At 39.0% G+C, this 20970-nt stretch overlaps 1 protein-coding gene across 7 annotated transcripts in view; it reads left to right on the forward strand.

Annotated features, from left to right (window-relative positions):
• The window catches only part of utrn (utrophin), a 420528-nt gene that overhangs the window by 209458 nt on the left and 190100 nt on the right, over window positions 1-20970 (forward strand). The window lies entirely within an intron of this gene.

The following is a 20970-nucleotide window of genomic DNA, read 5'->3' on the forward strand; positions in this document are numbered from 1 at the left end:
TCTAGTCCTTCGCTATCAATATCAGCATCCACAAATATTTCATCCTCGCTCAAATTAATGGGTAAATTGTCGTTTTCTCGGTCGGAATAGCTCTTGTTGCTGGAGGCTCCCATTAAAAACAATGTGAATATGTGAGGAGCCCTCACCCTTGTGACGTCATCGTCTGCGACTTCCGGTAAAGGCGAGGCTTTTTTATCAGCACCAAAAGTTGCGAACTTTATCGTCAATGTTCTCTACTAAATCGTTTCGGCAAAAATATGGCAATATCGCGAAATGATCAAGTATGACACATAGAATGGAGCTGCTATCCCCGTTTGAATAAAAAAATCTCATTTCAGTAGTCCTTTAATCAAATATACAAAAAAATAAGCCTGTCTCGAGCTGCAAACAGTTTAAAAGCCTTATATAAATGTTATAATGAAGGCAACACATGATGTACGTGTCAATATTAGCTGTATTAGCCTACTATCAAAGGCTGATGCAAATTTTTGTTGACAGAAAGGTTGTATTTTTATTCAACACATTTTTGCTACATTGGAAATCATTAGTAAAATGGAGTCTTCTCACAGGATGAGATAACTTCTGGAAATTACTGGCTCAGAATGGCTAAGGTAAGGAAGTTTAAGGAAACGGCAGGCTGTCTTATTATAAGTGTTCTTCTTCTTCTTAGTGTTTCGTCTAAAAATCTTTGCAAGCTGGGTAACGTTTACTGTGGTCTGGAACAACATGGCACACAAACTATGACAAATGCAGCCAATATTACATACAGATAATGTGTCATGAGACATGCAAATGTAAATTGAATACACAAAGGACATAAGTAAAGGAAATTAAATGAGCTCAAATATACCTACAAACGAGGCATAATGATGCAACATGTACATACAGCTAGCCTAAATAGCATATATGCCTTAAAGCACTCCAGCAAATCCATAAAATCAACAAAGCTCACCATTGTGCATTCACGCACAACAAAAAATGTTTGCTGGACAAAATGAGACAAAGCGGCATAAAACATGTCTTTCTGTGGCAGCATCGGAGAAAATTGTACATGCAAACAAACTACGATGAATCCAAGGATTGCTGAAATTAGTAGGACAAAATGATGCTTGCCAAATACACTCATCAGTGAAGCATGTCTCACATAAACAGTGGGATATCTAACAATTAGGAAAGTTTGTGTCATGTAAATATAATAAAACAAAAACATTTTTTTTCTTCATCTTTTTCCATTTTCACACATCTCTGAAAGAGGTCCACTAGGGCAGCGTTAAGAGCCGCGGGTTGCTGACCCCTGTTCTAAGGGGTAAGACAATTCCAACAGTAGTGTTTAAGTTGAACATTAATAATGCCTTTCATGACTACAAGGAAAAACGTACAGAAACATAGTTTGAGGCTCCACATTCAAATACATGTGCTTGGTGATACAAAATGAGCATGTGCAAGCAGCCCCTAACAGCAGATGCCTCAAAGTACTAACTTTCACTGCCTGGGTAATCTTACTATATTCATGTAGCACTAACATAGATACACCAAAATGTTCTATTTTTCTTTTTTTCTATTTCCAGATGCACTACATATTATTGTAACTGAACATGACGTAGTTTCGATATCTATGGCAGCCTGTTTAGGCAGCTAGCGAGTTGGGCCTGAAAATATTTCTTGTTGTAATTTAACCTATGATAAATGGATTACACTTGGAGAGCAATTTTGTACTTTCAAAGCGCTTTGTCACTAGTTCCACATTCACCTGCTGATGACGCAGCCCTTGCTCAAGGATACTTCAACATGGTCACAGGGTCACTGAATAATTGTGTTCATACAAACCGTTGGCTGCATCAAACTTCCTTTAAAATCCATCCATCCATCCATCCATTTTCTACCGGTTATTCCCTTTAGGGTCGCGGGGGGCGCTGGTGCCTAGCTCATCTACAATTGGGCCGAAGGCGGTGTACACCCTGGACAAGTCGCTACCTCATCGCAGGGCCAACACAGATAGACAGACAACATTCACACACTAGGGCCACGTTAGTGTTACCAATCAACCTATCCCCAGGTGCCTTTAAGATGACAGAAAATAAATGTATTTTTTCCATTACATATTAGAATGAAATACAATTCCAAAAATGGTGTTTAAAGTAAACATTACATACTGTTATTAAGAAATACATAATGAAAAAGGGCAGTGGAGAGCGAGGCTCAGGGCTACATTCCTTGAAAAATGCATAATTGTGAGAAAATAAATGAATTCCAGCATTACTCAATCTTAGAGAAAAATGTAATTGAAATCATTTGTACGCATGTACAACACTTAAGATCCTCAGTATATCAGTATGTGGAATTAAATGATGGAATGGATTAAGCAAATAAATCAAACAATGTACTAATATGATGCATTTCAAGAAACTCTTCAAACTTAAAGTGTTTACAAAGTACAAAGAAGAAAAACCATGATAAACACTCTGAATTTATTTCATCCATCTGTTTATTTTCAAGATAATCTCACTCATCTCACTATATGAAATATAACTTACTTCACCGAGTATTATTTATATATTTATTCATGTTGTTATTACTTATGGAGTATATTGTGAATAAATTGAGAACAGGAAGTGAACAAAGGTTTTAGCAACTGTTATGTAAAAGAAAAGGGATAGGATTAAATAAACTCTGCTTCTTCCTACTCTTTATTGAACATGTTGAAGAGAGAAACTGGAAATTGTAATGTATCATGTTGTATGCTTGCATGTTCCAAATAAACTCAAACTCAACCTCTTGTTAGAATCTACAAACCCTGTTTCCATATGAGTTGGGAAATTGTGTTGGATTTAAATATAAACGGAATACAATGATTTGCAAATCCTTTTCAACCTATATTCAATTGAATGCACTACAATTGTGTTTGCACTACATAAACTTTTTTTTTGTTTTTTTTTTTGCAAATAATAATTAACTTAGAATTTCATGGCTGCAACACGTGCCAAAGTAGTTGGGAAAGGGCATGTTCACCCCTGTGTTGTATCACATTTTCTTTTAACAACACTCAATAAACCTTTGGGAACTGAGGAAACTAATTGTTGAAGCTTTGAAAGTGGAATTCTTTACCATTCTTGCTTGATGTACAGCTTAAGTTGCTTAAATCCGGGGTCTTGTTGTCGTATTTTACGCTTCATAATGCGCCACAGATTTTCGATGGGAGACATGTCTGGACTGCAGGCGGGCCAGGAAAGTACCCGCACTCTTACTACGAAGCCACGCTGTTGTAACACGTGGCTTGGCATCGTTTTGCTGAAATAAGCAGGGGCGTCCATGATAACGTTCCTTGGATGACAACATATGTTGCTCCAAAATCTGTATGGACCATTCAGCATTAATGGTGCCTTCACAGATGTGTAAATTGCCCATGCCTTGGGCACTAATACACCCCCATACCATCAAAGATGCTGGCTTTTGAACTTCGCGCCTATAACAATCCATCCGGATTGTTATAGGCGCAAATTATAGTTTCCAACTATAATTTGAAATGTGGACTCGTCAGACCACAGAACACTTTTCCACTTTGCATCAGTCCATCTTAGATGAGCTCGGGCCCAGCGAAGCCGACGGCGTTCCTTGGTGTTGTTGATAAATGGGTTTCGCTTTGCATAGTAGAGTTTTAACTTGCACTTACAGATGTAGCAACAAAATGTAGTTACTGACAGTGGTTTTATTAAGTGTTCCTGAGCCCATGTGGTGATATCCTTTACACACTGATTTGGTGAATGAGCAGGTGGGTAAAGTGTCTTGCCCAAGGACACAACGGCAGTGACTAGGATGGCGGAAGCGGGAATCGAACCTGCAACCCTCAAGTTGCTTGCACGGCCACTCTACCAACCGAGCTATGCCGCACCATTAAACAGTAAATGAACAAGTAGATTAATTATTGATTTTCTACCACTTGTCCTTAATAATTTAGACAAATTAATACAATTATAAATGGTACAATATGTTACTGCATATGTCAGCAGCTAAATTAGGAGCCTTTGTTTGCTTACTTACTACTAAAAGACAAGTTGTCTTGTATGTTCACTATTTTATTTAAGGACAAACTTGCAATAAGAAATATATGTTTAATGTACCCTAAGATTTTTTGTCAAAATAAAGCCAATAATAGCATTTTTTTTTAGGTCCCCTTTAATTAGAAAAGTAGCGAAAAGTACCGAAATACATTTTGGTAACGGTACCAAAATATTGGTATCGGGACCCCACTAGTAGTGACACAAACTAATTTTTCTTTTATTTCACGTATTTGGAACGGCCGCAGATTATGTTTTGATTTCTGTGCCTCCCTGTTTAGGCAGCAAACTAGAAGCTATAAAGTTAAATGAATAATTGCCTCAGTTGCTTCAAGACATGCATCATAATTAATAGAAAACTATATTTTGGTTCATAGTTCAAGTGCATGTTATTATCCCTGCTCCAGCACATTGTTTGCATTTCTATGGCAAACTAGTGTAAAGCGGAGTGGAATTAGAAAAAAACACCTCAGGCGGCTGAACATCCTACCCTCCAGACTGTTTGATCCTTCAAATGTCCGATCAAAAGTGGGATTTATTCCGCCCGCCGTGAGTGTTAACTGTAAGGGTTCCGTTTTTCACATTGTGGCAGTTTTTCACCTGCCTGTGGCCTTGTGTGCACGCTCGCTTTGCCTCCATGTTTGTGTCGGAAAGAGTTTATTGGTAAAGACTTGAAAAGGGGGGCACGGGCTGGTTTGTTTATAGCAGGTGCCCGGTGGCTAGTTTTATCTCCACTGCGCGTGTGTGTGCGTGTGTGTGCGTGTGTGCGTGTGTGCGTGTGTGTGTGTGTGTGTGTGTGTGTGTGTGTGTGTGTGTGTGTGTGTATGTGTGTGTTTGATCACCACCGTGTTGCTGAAAATTGGCTGAAGGATCCACCTCCATCCCTCACTCCCTCTCTCTCTCTCCCTCCTGAGGAGTGTCCTCCTACTCTCATTACTCCACCAGCTCTAGCTGTGTGCACTCACGCTCCCAAAAGCGGTGTGAAGTCACATTTTGCCTATTCCACTGTTTGTCTGGCTGATACTTTGGCCTTGAGGCGTCACGCTCCATCTAGCTTCGTACCGCTGCTACCACTGCAGGCCGAGGTGAGGCAGTTACGAGCTGTCTAACCTCTCCGTCTTTTAGCTCCAAAAAGAGGGTTTTTAGCCCTTAACAGCAGCTCAGGTGCTCCCGTGTAATGAGACCACCTACCCACAATGCACTTCTATCCTCGCATCAACTTAGAAGCACTCATGGTGCACAAATGGACCGACCCGAAGCACAATGCACACTTGAGTGATGAGTCGGGAATTTTTGCTAGCAGGTTGATAAATGGACTCCATCGTTTAAAGAACAGGTCTCAAACTCAAGGCCCAGGGGCTAAATCTGGCCCGCGAAATAATAAAACGCTTAATCTTTTCTTACTAAATACACTATATTGCCAAAAGTATTTTTGCCACCTGCCTTGACTCACATTTAAACTTGAAGTGCCATCCCATTCCTAACCCATAGGGTTCAATGTGATTTGATCCGCATTTTCCAGCTATTACGACTTCAACTCTTCTTGTAAGAGTGTGTTTGTAGGTATTTTCGACCAATCTTCCACAATCGCTTTGGTGAGTTCACACACTGATGTTGGTCAAGAAAGTCTGACTCTCAGTCTCCGTTGCAATTCATCCCAAAGGTGTTCTATTGGGTTCAGGTCAGGACTCTGTGCAGGCCAGTCAAGTTCATCCACACCAGACTCTGTCATCCTTGTCTCTATGGACCTTGTTTTGTGTACTAGTGCACAGTCTTGTTGGAAGAGGAAGAGGCCCGCCACAAACTGTTCCCACAAAGTTGGGAGCATGGAATTGTCCAACATTTGGGGCGGCATGGCATAGTGGGTAGAGCGGCCGGCCAGAAACCTAAGGGTTGCAGGTTCGCTTCCCACCTATTGACATCCAAAAAAATCGCTGCCGTTGTGTCCTTGGGCAGGACACTTCACCTTTTGCCCCCGGTGCCGCTCACACTGGTGAATGAATGATGAATGAATGACAGGTGGTGGTCGGAGGGACCGTAGACGCAAACTGGCAGCCACGCTTCCGTCAGTCTACCCCAGGGCAGCTGTGGCTACTGATGTAGCTTACCACCACCAGGTGTGAATGAATGATGGGTTCCCACTTCTCTGTGAGCGCTTTGAGTGTTTAGAAAAGTGCGATATAAATCTAAGTTATTATTATTATTATTATTATTATTATTATTATTATTATTATTAACATGGTTTGGTGTCCTGGAGCATTCAAAGTTCCTTTCACTGGAACTAAGGGGCCAAGCCCAACTCCTGAAAAACAACCCCACATCATAATTCCTCCTTTGCGAAATTTCACACTCGGCACAAAGCAGTCCGAAATGTACCATTCTCCTGGCAACCTCCAAACCCAGACTCATCCATCAGATTGCCAGATGAAAAAGTGTGATTCATCAGTCCAGAGAAGGTGTCTCCACTGCTCTAGAGTCCAGTGGCGACATGCTTTACTCCAATGTATCCGACGCGTTGCATTGGACTTGGTGATGTATGGCTTAGACTCAGCTGCCCGGCCATGGAAAACCAATTTAATGAAGCTCTCTGCGTACTGTACGTGGGCTAATTGGAAGGTCTCATGAAGTTTGGAGCTCTGTAGCAACTGACTGTGCAGGAAGTCTTTTCACTATGCACTTCAGCATCTGCTGGCCCCTCTCTGTCAGTTTACGTGGCCCACCACTTTGTGGCTGAGTTTCTGTTGTTCCCAAACTTTTCCACTTTCTTATTATAAAGCCGACAGTTGACGTTGGAATATTTAGGAGCAAGGACATTTCACGACTGGATTTGTTGCACAGGTGGCATCCTATGACAGTTCCACGCTGGAAATCACTGAGAGCGGCCCATTCTTTCACAAATGTCTGTAGAAACAGTCTCCATGTCTAAGTGTTTGATTTTATACACCTGTGGCCGGGTCAAGTGATTAGGACACCTGCTTCTCATCATTTGGGATGGGTGGCCAAATACTAAGTGTATATTTGTTCTTTCCCTTTTGACATTAAAAATCCTGTACTGCATTATATTATATTATATTATCATGTATTCCAAAATTATTTTTGGTTAAAATAAAGACAAATACTGTACTTAAATATCTGCTTGACTAATGATTTCTAAACAAATTATCAACCAAATTGTGTAAAATTGACATATATGTAATATATAATATATGAACAATGTAAATATATTCTACATATATTCTACATTTAAGTGCAGTCAAGAAGGAGCATATGCATTATATATGGATGTATAATGATTTGGTATAATGATTGATAAGGATTTGTCTCAATAAGAAAAAAAAAGATGTTCATCGTAATTCTTGTTCTTGTGTGTTCAATTGATAACAAGTGCAAAAGTTGTGCCGACTACTTTATTTGAATTAAGTTTGCTTGTATTGCCAGCTATGACCATGGAAACACTCATTTCTCACTACAATCACATTATCTGAAAAGTCAAACTAGACATACAGTACAAGCCCGACTGAGTTTTTTTTTTTTTTTACGTAAAATTAACTTTGGTACTGTTATTTTTCATATACAGTGAGACACTATAATGTTAAAAAAAACATTTTATCGCTAAAAACAGTGGTATTTTTCCATTCCATTCAGTTTATTCATTTCCTTTATATGCTGTAAAAACTTACTGCTTTTACTGTAAAATTCTGGTGACTTAGCTGCCAGTTTTTAAAGTAAAAATTTAATATTTTTTCTGCAGCTTATGTAAATAGATATATTGTTTTTATATTGTTAAATGCGGCCCTCTGAGGGCAACCATAACTGTGATGTGGCCCTCAATTAAAACTAGTTTGACACCCCGGTTTTAAAGCATCATGTTTTTATTTGGAAGGTGATCAACTATAATAAAGACGTCTTTCTGCTCCAAATTCTGTGTTAATCACTGAGGTTGCATCTCAGCTGCTATATTTATCTTAGCCTAGCTGCACAGCACAATTAACAGGACAACAAAGGACATCCTGTAACAAAAACGCTCTTTACTTTGCAGAGGTAGATGCTGACCACTCATATTTTTCTGCAGCTACTGTGAAGCTAATAAAAATCGCCCTGTTTTGCATATCGCATAAAAAAACATGTTTACTGGTCCTCGTCGTGTAAATGGGTCTATTAACCTTTCATCAACAGACTTATCGCCACTTTGTGATCAATTAAAGCAATAAGCGCCTCTTTAAACTTAATGTCAATAGATGCAAATAGTGTGTTTGTGTTCTCAGCATCACACACAAGGCACCCGCCATGCAGCTATTGAGTCACTAATGCCTGTGTTTGTTTTTTTGTGCACTAAAGCACATGGATTTTTGTTGTGCACCCTGTTCCATTAGATGCTTTCAGGGCCGAGCGCGTACACTACACAACGGCGAGCTCGGGCTGCTAATGCCTGTGTGGTTTATCGCCCCATAGACTTTATGATGCTGCAAAGCAAGCAGAGTCGGAAGGCTATGGCCAAAGAGTGAGACAGCAGTTTGTTGCTCGCGAATGGAAACTAAATATTTTTTACTTACATACTTACTAAGAAACTTTTTGATATTGTTTGTGTCATTTAACACACAGTCATGTACATACACTTGTAAAGAAGATAATGCCATGGCTGTCTTGAGTTTCCAACAATTGCTACAACTCTTATTTTTTTGTGATAGAGTGATTGGAGCACATACAATACTTGTTGGTCACAAAAAACATTCATGAAGTTTGGTTCTCTTATGAATTTTTTATGTGTCTACTGAAAATGTGACCAAATCTGCTGGGTCAAAAGTATACATACAGCAATGGTAATATTTGGTTACATGTACCTTGGCAAGTTTCACTGCAATACGGTGCTTTTGGTAGCCATCCACAAGCTTCTGGTTTAATTTTTTTACTACTCTTCTTGACAAAATTGGTGCAGTTCAGCTAAATGTGTTGGTTTTCTGACATGGACTTGTTTCTTCAGCATTGTCCACACGTTTAACTATGGACTTTGGGAAGGCCATTCTAAAACCTTCATTCTAGCCTGTTTTAGCCATTCCTTTACCACTTTTAACATGTGTTTGGGGTAGGGGTGTAACGGTACACAACAATTTTGGTTCGGTACATACCTCAATTTAGAGGTCACGGTTCGGTTCATTTTCGGTACAGTAAGCAAACAACAAAATATACTTTTTGGGGTTATTTATTTACCTAATTTGTAAACATTGGCTTTATCCTTTTAACATTGGGAACACTATAATAATTCCACCCACGTTAATCCACGTTAAACTGCCTCAAATGGTTGCTTTGATAAAATAAAATGACAAAACCTTTCTTCTACATATAAAAAGTGCAACATTAAACAGTTTCAAGTCAACTCATCATGCTTAATTTATTACAGCATTTGGGAAGCCTGTAGTTGACTTTTATTATACACACACACGCACGCACACAGCAAAATGAGCTAACGTAACGCTAAAAGCTAATTAGCCTTCACCTCAACCCAGAACTATGAGAGAGCTGAGCTGCAGTTTAAGTTTCTAGAATGTCAATTGGCTCACAGTGATGTTTGTAATAGTTGTGACTGGGAAGTGTTTTTTATAATTTGGGGAGTGTAAGATGTCAGCTGCTCACCTGCTAAACACATATCTGCTCATCTCGACGCCGGAGCACTGACTATGCGCTCTGAATACGCACTGCTGATTGGCTGTTAGATCGCTCTGAATACGCCCTGCTGATTGGCTATGTATGTAACCAATCAGATGGTTGTGTGGGCGGGACAATGCTGGGTGCTCTCTGCTCAGACAGAGGCAGCTGCAGGGCAGCTTGTTAAGACTTTAGATTACAAACTCGTTCGATACACCCTCTTACCGAATCGAAACCCCTGTACCGAAACGGTTCAATACAAATACACGTACCGTTACACCCCTAGTTTGGGGTCATTGTCGTGTTGGAACACCCACATGCGCCCAAGACCCAACATTTGGGCTGATGATTTTAGGTTGTCCTGATGAATTTGGAGGTAATCCTCCTTTTCCATTGTCACATTTACTCTCTGTAAAGCACCAGTTCCACAGGCAGCAAAAAGTATAATACTACCACCACCATGCTTGACAGTTAGCATGGTGTTCCTGGGATTAAAGGTGTCACCTTTTTGCCTCCAAACATAGTGCTGGGTATTGTGGCTAAATAGCTCACTCTTTGTTTCATCTTACATCACATGGACAAAGATAAGACCTTCTGGAGGATTGTTAAACCCCTGGGAGGTGAGGCGAGCATTGAACAGCAGCAGCGGTGGCTGTGCTCGGAAATAATTTTGGTGGTTTAACCCCCAATTCCAACCCTTGATGCTGAATGCCAAGCAGGGAGGCAATGGGTCCCATTTGTATAGTCTTTGATATGACTCGGCCGGGGTTTGAACTCACAACCTGCCAGTCTCAGGGCAGACACTCTAACCACAAGGCCACTGAGCAGATTTTACATAACATACATACAGTGGGGCAAAAAAGTATTTAGTCAGCCACCGATTGTGCGAGTTCTCCCACTTAAAATGATGACAGAGGTCTGTAATTTTCATCATAGGTACACTTCAACTGTGAGAGATGGAATGGGAAAAAAATCTAAGAATTCACATTGTAAGAATTTTAAAGAATTTGTTTGTAAATTATGATGGAAAATAAGTATTTGGTCAACCATTCAAAGCTCTCACTGTTGAAAGGAGGTTTTGGCTCAAAATCTCACAATACATGGCCCCATTCATTCTTTCCTTAACACGGATCAATCGTCCTGTCCCTTTAGCAGAAAAACAGCCCCAAAGCATGATGTTTCCACCCCCATGCTTCACAGTGGGTATGGTGTTCTTGGGATGCAACTCAGTATTCTTCTTCCTCCAAACACGACGAGTTTAGTATATACCAAAATGGATACATGGATGATACAGCAGAGGATTGGGAGAATGTCATGTGGTCAGATGAAACCAAAATAGAACTTTTTGATATAAACTCAACTTGTCGTGTTTGGAGGAAGAAGAATACTGAGTTGCATCCCAAGAACACCACACCTACTGTGAAGCATGGGGGTGGAAACATCATGCTTTGGAGCTGTTTTTCTGCTAAGGGGACAGGACGATTGATCCGTATTAAGGAAAGAATGAATGGGGCCATGCATCGTGAGATTTTGAGCCAAAACCTCCTTCCATCAGTGAGGGCTTTGAATGGTTGACCAAATACTTATTTTCCACCATAATTTACAAATAAATTCTTTAAAATTCCTACAATGTGAATTCCTGGATTTTTTTTTCATATTCTGTCTCTCACAGTTGAAGTGTACCTATGATGAAAATTACAGACCTCTGTCATCATTTTAAGTGGGAGAACTTGCACAATCGGTGGCTGACTAAATACTTTTTTGCCCCACTGTAATCGGAAAACGGTCTTAATGATATCGTGTTGATAGGAACAAATTTTTTCTCAGCCTCTTAACACTAATACTTAAAGCTCTTGCTGAACTCGAGGCCCATGTTTTGTTTGTAGTAATGTAGCAATTTGTGTTTCTGTACTGTCAACGTCACATTAGACACAAAGTGTAAGGATAGTAAACAAAGTTAGACGGTAGCTCGCTACATGTAGCAAAGCTACATAACTTAACTACATATACCAGTAGCGTCGCTACCTTTTTAACTCGCAGCGATTACCGTGGTTTAGCTATTTTTAGTTAAGTTAAAGTTAAAGTACCAATGATTGTCACACACACACTGGGTGTTGTGAAATTTGTCTTCTGCATTTGACAAATCCCCTTGTTTCACCCCCTGGGAGGTGAGGGGTGTAGTGAGCAGCAGCAGTTGCCGCGCCCGGGAATCATTTTTGGTGATTAAACCCCCAATTGCAACCCTTGATGCTGAGTGTCAACCAGGGAGGTAGTGGGTCCCATTTTTATAGTCTTTGGTATGACTCGGCCGGGGTTTGAACTCACAACCTACCGATCTGAGGGCGGACACCCTAACCACTTGGCCACAGAGTAGGTAGACCCATGTAATAGACCCACATAACAAGGTATCTTACGTCAACGCTACAAACTACAGAGAAGGAAAATTGACTGCAATTCCAGGGGGAAACAAGAACATATAATTAATGATGATTGGTTGGTTTACCAATGATAAGTCATGATTGGCTTGGTTAGAGTGAAACCTTACGCACTGTCCAACCAGAGGCAAGACAGGGCGGGGTCATGGAAACCAGGAATCAAAATCATACCACCCATGAGGTTTACCAGATGTATGTTGGTAAACCTCACTCCTTGACCAGAGTCCCTGTCCTTGTGCTGAATGTGGTAAAAAGGCAGTACTAAATTAGTAGTAAAGTGCTCACTGAAATATCATCCTGAGCACTAGTGTTCTATGTCAGCGTTTTTCAACCTTTTTTGAGCCAAGGCACATTTTTTGCGTTGAAAAAATGCGGAGGCACACCACCAGCAGAAATCATTAAAAAAAGAAACTCAGTTGACAGTATAAAGTCGCAATTTTTGGATATGACTTTTAATCATAACCAAGCATGCATGACTATAGCTTTTGTCTTAAAGTAGGTGTACTGTCACCACCTGTCATACCACACTGTGATTTTTTGGGGACTTTTTTGCTGTTTTCCTGTGTGTAGTGTTTTAGTTCTTGTCTTGTGCTCCTATTTTGGTGGGTTTTTTTTCTTGTTTTGATATTTTCCTGTAGCAGTTTCATGTCTTCCTTTGAGCGATATTTCCCACATATACTTTGTTTTAGCAATCAAGAATATTTCAATAGTTTTTAATCCTTCTTTGTGGGAACAATGTTGATTGTCATGTCATGTTCGGACGTACATTGTCTTTGCTCCACAGTAAATCTTTACTGTCGTCCAGCATTCTGTTTGTTTTCATTGTAGCCTGTTCAGTTTTAGTTTCGTTCTGCATAACCTTCCCTAAGCTTTAATGTCTTTTCTTACGGGCACTTACCTTCTGTTTATTTTTGGCTTAAGCATTAGACACCTTTTTACCTGCACACTGCCTCCCGCTCTAGACAGCACCGACACTCAACAACAACACATCATTTGCAGACTACAATTACTGCTATGCAAACGATATTTTTAACCCAAATAGGTGAAACTAGATAATCTCCCATGGCACACTTGTGTGCCGCGGCACAGTGGTTGAAAAACACTATTCTATGTAGTTTGTTTTTGGTCTATTTCTTTTGTCAGAGTTAGACATTTCCAGAAAAAAAGTCCTTGTATGTCCACTGTAGAGGACATTGACTCTCACTAAAATGTATCTAGATCTTTGCCTGACTATCACTAAGCATCACTGTTTTGTATATTTGGCTCAAGTTATAGGGATAGTAAGAAATATTAGAAAGTTACCCTACAGTAAAGCAGAGGTGCCAAAGTCGTTTTCACCGAGGGCCACATCACTGTTATGTTTGGCCCCAGAGGGCCGCTTCTAACAGTGAATACTATTAATACACACTTTTTTAATGCATTTTATGAGAAGATTTTCTTAAAACAAAAATGTAAAAAAAAATATGGTAGGTTGCAATAATTTTACCTGAAAATGTAGTGTACATTAAATGGAAGAATAGTACAGCTCTTTTTATGGTAAAAAAGAAAAGAAAAAGGGGCATCTCAGTTGCCAGAATATTAATGTAAAATGTACATCTGTTTTTTTACTGTCAATAAAAAAAAAATTGCAATTTTACAGTGAAATTTTTGCACCTGACAGTTCCTTTTTGGTTTTTTTTCAACCGCAAATCAACAACTGTAGATTTATTATTGTCTTACTGTAAATGCCAAAACGCCACCACAGTTTATTACAGTAAAAGAAAGTACTGTTTTTTTCATTAAGAGAAAAATGCCATAAAAAACACATTACATTTCACAATTTTACTATGAAATCTATTGCTACTTTTACATTTCACAATTTGATGGATAACTTGCTTTGTCATCATCATTATTGTTGTTATGTATTTTCATTTAAAAAATGGTTTGAATGTTTAATATATTTTTGCTTAATTAGACAATATTTAAATTAACATAATTTGCGAGTACATATATTTATTTTCTCCCAAAAATAATACATTTAGTAAGAAAAAATTACAGTACTTCATTAATACATATTATTTCCAATCTTTCGAGGTTCCAAATCAAATGAAGTGACGGGCCTTGAGTTTGACACCTGTGCCCTGAAGCCTCCATTTTAACGTCAAATATACTGTACGGTTTTGATATCTGATATTGGCAGTGCCAAAGTATTGTTTTTTTTTTTAGCTGTTTTATTTGGTATTTCACTCGTTCAATGTTTTTGCCCATCACTAAGTAAGGTGAAGCACCACACAGCCACACTCTGGTTGCAGCAAGAAAGAGTCACAGTGACCTGCAGAGTGGCTCTCGTCGCTAATTCCCTTTGCCAGCGTGAAGTCTCTTTAACCTTCAGTGTGTTCTCGACACCCTTGCTCCATGGTCACCTTCCGAGACAGTATGCCAAAGCGAACAAGGGGGCCTTGTAGGGGTCGACCCTGGTGTGTGACGTAAAACGGATTTCTATTGTTAGTGTGACCATCAATCTATATTTTTAAGGACATGGAAGGGATGTGTTCTTCACCCCACCATTGACTGACAGCCACACAAACAATGTTCGGTCGCAGTCCTTTGCTTTACTTATCTTGCCACGTATGAATGTTTTAAATGCAGCGTTAATTATGGACGGGGTGCTTTTAAGAGCTTACAATGATAACTTTCAAAACGCAGAGCTGTCTGAACAGATGTCTCGAACTAACATAAAGCTTTTGTGGTATGTATTGGAACCCAAAAAAATAATAAAAATAGGAAAACTGCCTCAAAAGTTGTATTGGTCTTTGTAGTTCCATCTAATGTTATGGAGGGTCATCTTAATGAGCATCAAAGGATTAATTATTGTATTTTGCTTTGGCTGTTTTTCTCAGGATAAAAGAAGAATATGAGCAGGAGTCATGTAAGCAAAGTCAAAAAAAAATAAATAATAAAAAAGCAAAGTTTGATTTTTAATCATCCCAGAGAGAGACATTAAAGAAAATAAAAAAAACATTTAACATTTAAAATACACGAAAAAAATGCATACCCAATTTTAACATGAAACAAATGCATTTTAATTAAATTAATCCCGAAAAAGAGATACAATAACTTGAATAAAAAATATTTCATAATGATTGCAAATAATTAAAAAAATACTTACAATAAAATATGATGGATTTGTTTAAAAAATCTGAAAAATACAGAAATCTAATAGAATAAAACATAGTGAATTTCCCAGCTCGACAACAATCATGTCACTTCTTATGAATGTATGCAAAAAGTACAAAGTCAATGAGCTGGAAAATGTTTACACAGATAATGTGTAGTATTTCCAAGCATTGCTTTTATGTGGGAACTACATGTGATCTACATGTCCACCTTAAATGATCCTTCTTAACTTCTCTACGTTCCAAACAAACACAAAATGGGTCAAAACTAGTCGTGTCCAATGATTTTTTTAATTTTTTTTTAAATCCGATTAATCACACTTTTAGAAACTGAATTAATGATGATTAGTCACAAGTTGTTACTCACTTTCACAACTTAAATGACCTTAAAAAAGATCCCATATATGTAATTTTATTGTCAGAATGTCATACAGTAGCATTTTGTTACCGTATTTTTCGGAGTATAAGTCGCACCTGCCAAAAATGCATAATAAAGAATGGAAAAAACATATATAAGTCTCACTGGAGTATAACACACATTTTTGGGGGAAATTTATTTGATAAAACCCAACACCAAGAATAGACAATTTAAAGGGAATTTAATTTAAATAGAGAATAGTGAACGACAGGCTGAATAAGTGTACCTTATATGACGCATAAATAACCAACTGAGAAGGTGCCTGGTATGTTAACGTAACATATTATGGTAAGAGTCATTCAAATAACTATAACATATAGAACATGCTATACGTTTACCAAACAATCCGTCACTCCTAATCGATAAATCCCATGAAATCTTATACGTCTAGTCTCTTACGTGAATGAGCTAAATAATATTATTTGATATTTTACGGTAATGTGTTAATAATTTCACACATACATCGCTCCTGAGTATAAGTCGCACCCCTGGCCAAACTATGAAAAAAACTGTGACTTATAGTCCGAAAAATACGGTAAATGTTTTACTTGAACGCACATAATTTATTTGTTCAAAACTTTGTAAAAGTTTTATCTAAAGTCCTGTCAGAGAGCATTTTGAAGTGAAATTTCAATCTTTGCGCAAACATATGTATTAGAGATGCGCGGATAGGTGCATAAAATAGTCAGGAAGTTTCATGGATGCAAAGCATTCTGGGTATTTGTTGTGTTGCGTTTATGTTGTGTTGCTGGGAGGATATTCTCCCGAAATGTGTTTGTCATTCTTGTTTGGTGTGGCTTCACAGTGTGGCACATATTACTAAGAGTGTTAAAATTGTTTATATCACAACAATTAGTGTACTCTGTGTCACCCAGTTTGCCTTGCAGTCGTGTGAGTGTGTCTGGGGTAGCCACACACAACATGTTGCTGGACTGACAAGCAGATCGTACATGTTGTAGAAAGCGACAAAGCCAATGGCTTCATAGCACGCCCTAATAATTATTAACTGGGTGACTGCCGGCAGTCATTCTAGAGAATGTTTGCGTCTCCTATTGTCTTCTTCGCTTTGTGACACGGGTCCTAAATGGCTCTTTGAATGGTAAAGGATACCGATCACTGAACCATGTATATCAAATATTTCCGAATGATTCAACCGCCACCCGCCCGAATCTAATTAAAATCAATGTTTTCGTAATGTCACCCGCCCGACCCGCGGTTTATCCGCGGACTCCGCGGATGAGACCGCAAACCGCGCATCTCTAATATGTATTGACCTGAAAACTGACAGACTGCTCCGCCTTTCAGGTAACCATTCTCTGTTAAATGATTCATCTGCAAGTTTACGTGATTAATGCAGTATTTTTTTTGTGATTAACTGCATGACTTATCTTGTTATTTTGACAACCCTAGTTTAAACAGAAAAGTACCACCTGAAAAAAGTAGATTTATCGTTGCTGCTGGTTGAAAACATGCCTTTTTATTCACTGGTTAATCTCCTGGCATTTTTGCAACTGTTTTCTGTCGTTATATGGCAGCAGATTAAAGATAAAGCAGGTTATATATAGTCTGTAATCCTCGGCAGGGAACAGCTGGGCAGTGGAGTCTCACTACAGTGGGAGGAACTGTTTTTTTTAATTTTTTTTGCACAGAAATATACTTTTAGCTTGTAGTTTGCGCACATGTTAAGTAAGCATTACCCATGAATCACCTTCAGGTTGAGCACAGTGTTGCAAACAAGCGCCACTGTTTGTGTGGACGTGGTCTTAGCCACTGTCACTATTCTCAGTGTGTGTTAAATATCATCAGGATTAGCAGTGGGGGTTTAATTAAAAAGCAATTACCTTTAGTGTGTGTGTGTGTGTGTGTGCGTGCCAGTGGCAAAAACTACTGTGGCGTTGTTACAGGAAGAGAAATGATGCTGCACCAATCACTTAGGAGGGCAAAATACCAGGAAACTGACAATAGTCAGCTTTTGTACTTCTAATTTGTGCTTCAAATTTATCTTCCATTTTCAATGTTTTCATTGCTAAGGCCAGTTTATTATAAAACTTCACAAGAGAAATACTGTTTTAACTATCGAGCAGATGCTGGGCAGAGTTCCAAGAAAAACTATTGACACAATTGGCATATTCATACCTGTAAAAGGCCAGTCATGCCCCATTATATAGTTTGGACAAAAACAAGTATTTTCAACAATTAGTATTCTGTATTTAAAAGTTGAACATACAGTGGGGCAAAGAAGTATTTAGTCAGCCACCGACTGTGCAAGTTCTCCCACTTAAAATGATGACAGAGGTCTGTAATTTTCATCTCACTTTAACTGTGAGTGACAGAATGTGGAAAAAAAATCCAGGAATTCACATTGTAGGAATTTTAAATAATTTATTAGTAAATTATGGTGGAAAATAAGTATTTGGTCAACCATTCAAAGCTCTGACTGATGGAAGGAGGTTTTGGCTCAAAATCTCACGATACATGGCCCCATTCATTCTTTCCTTAACACGGATCAATCGTCCTGTCCCTTTAGCAGAAAAACAGCCCCAAAGCATGATGTTTCCACCCCCATACTTCACAGTAGGTATGGTGTTCTTGGAATGCAACTCAGTATTCTTCTTCCTCCAAACACGACGAGTTGAGTTTATACCAAAATGGATACATGAATGATACAGCAGAGGATTGGGAGAATGTCATGTGGTCAGATGAAACCAAAATATAACTTTTTGGTATAAACTCAGGCTTCACGGTGGCAGAGGGGTTAGTGCGTCTGCCTCACAATACAAAGGTCCTGCAGTCCTGGGTTCAAATCCAGGCTCGGGATCTTTCTGTGTGGAGTTTGCATGTTCTCCCTGTGACTGCGTGGGTTCCCTCCGGGTACTCCGGCTTCTTCCCACTTCCAAAGACATGCACCTGGGGATAGGTTGATTTGCAACACTAAATTGGCCCTAGTGTGTGAATGTGAGTGTGAATGTTGTCTGTCTATCTGTGTTGACCCAGCGATGAGGTGGCGACTTGTCCAGGGTGTACCCGGCCTTCCGCCCGATTGTAGCTGAGATAGGCGCCAGCGCCCCCCGCGACCCCAAAGGGGAATAAGCGGTAGAAAATGGATGGGGTATAAACTCAACTCGTCGTGTTTGGAGGAAGAAGAATACTGAGTTGCATCTCAAGAACACCAAACCTACTGTGAAGCATGGGGGTGGAAACATCATGACCTCTGTCATCATTTTAAGTGGGAGAACTTGCACAATTGGTGGCTGACTAAATACTTTTTTGCCTCCCTGTATTTCTTAGCTGCTCCACAGTTGTTTGAGTGTGCTTTGTTTTAAATTTAGCGTCTTATGTTTGCTAACTTTCCCGTAAGTGACAGTAAGAAAGGCTCCCACTCTCTTCAGCCTGGTGTATATTCTTGCATTCCCCCTCCCGCATAGCTACGTGCACCTCCCAAAAATCCTAGGCCCGCTACGCAGAACGCAGAGCTGTGATTGGTCAGTTTTTGCCAGGGAGGGTCAATGAACTAGGCGTGCAGACTTAATGGTTGTTATGCACAAATTATTGTATGCAATAAAACAACGGTGATTAAACATTTGCATGTGTATTTAATACCTCGGTGCGCTCCGAAAATAATTACTGAATGTGTGTTTTTCAGCCTACTGTGTTGTTGTTGCATCTAGAACTAACCTGGGCATATTAAGGCCCGGGGGCTGCATGCGACCCGTTAAGCTTTTCAATCTGGCCCACTGGATATTTCCAAAAAATGTGTTTAGTTTTATAAGATGGAAACTGCAACTGCCTTTGTGATGTGCACGGATGTTTCAAAATGACCGTACTTCTTGAATTAAACAAAGTATTTCAATGGTTGGAATCTGCCCTTTTGAATGATATACTAGTTACTATGGTAATCTAATTATTTACTATGGTAATCTAATTATTTACTATGGTAATCTAATTATTTACTACGATAATCTAAGTCACAGCAACTCAGACCAGGCACCAAGCAGTGTGGGTTGGGAGCGTTTCCACAGAGTGTTTCCAGAGCGGCCAGCCTGAAATGCAGGTATCAGTGACAGACGCGGAAGGAGATTTTTACAACAATGTCCTAAAGCTTAGTGATTTATCAGATTATAGTTGTTGTTTTTTGTACCCTTCGCGTTCATATTTCACTGTTTGTTGTAATTTTGTTGCGTTTTGCTTGACTGTAAAATATGTCAATCGAGAGGGGGTGTGACCTTTATATGTTGTCAATATTCAGTGTTTTATCGTTCATAGCTAATATTGTAAATCCCATATTTTTTATTTTCATGGACATTCATGGACAATCATTCAGTAAAAAAAATTTGAATTCCATTCTGTTTTTTAAGGCGGTCTGTCGTAACGTTTTTAGCATTCATACGTTATTGTATTTTGTATTAGTGTTCGTAAAAATAGATATACCGACCCCCAGACACATTTTTTTCGATAAATGTGGCCCACATAGGCAAAATCATTGCCCAGGTCTGCTCTTAACCCTGTTGTATACCCCTCCCGCGTTGCCTACGTGCACCTCCCCAAAATCCTAGGTTTGCGTTGCCGGTGAAGCAGATCACAGAGCTGTGATTGTTTTTGCTAGGGAGTGTCGCTGATCGCATACGAGCAGACTTTGTGAGTGAAATGCACAAATGATTGCATGGAATAAAACAACAGCGAATAAACATTTACACGAAAGCTGATATTGTGTATTTAATACCTCGGTGCGCTCTTGAAATAATTACTGAATGTGTATTTTTCAGCCTATTGTGTCACAAAGGGAAAGTACGACACTTAACTTTTACAAATCCTCAGTGACGTGCGGTAAACTAAACACCAGGTGAGGCATAGATACTTTTTTTTCTTCTTTTTTTAAACTTAAATTCATATGTGCAGCTCTAGTAATTGTTGATTTAGGTCGCACATTAGAGTTGCAGGGAAAAAAAGGGAGTTATTCGCTTTCATAATAACGTTATCATAATGTTATTATGATGTGATAAATGGGTCCAAAAAATATTTGATAAAGTTGTTACTAAATACTTTTTGGTCCCATTTGCTTTTAACAAAATAAGTCAAGTATTGTGAGTGTATCTTACCTTTCTGTATTTGTATCTGAAGCAGCAATAGCTATCCTCCATGAAAACGTACTTTGTATGATCGCATTTATTTTGTCTTAAAGTCCAGTTTATAGAAGTATTTCATCTTGGATACAGTACATAATCCTCCATATTGGCATACACATTCATTTAAATTTAATTTCATTC

Source organism: Nerophis ophidion, linkage group LG05 (assembly GCF_033978795.1).
Source record: "Nerophis ophidion isolate RoL-2023_Sa linkage group LG05, RoL_Noph_v1.0, whole genome shotgun sequence".
In the NCBI taxonomy this organism is placed as follows: Eukaryota; Metazoa; Chordata; class Actinopteri; order Syngnathiformes; family Syngnathidae; genus Nerophis; species Nerophis ophidion.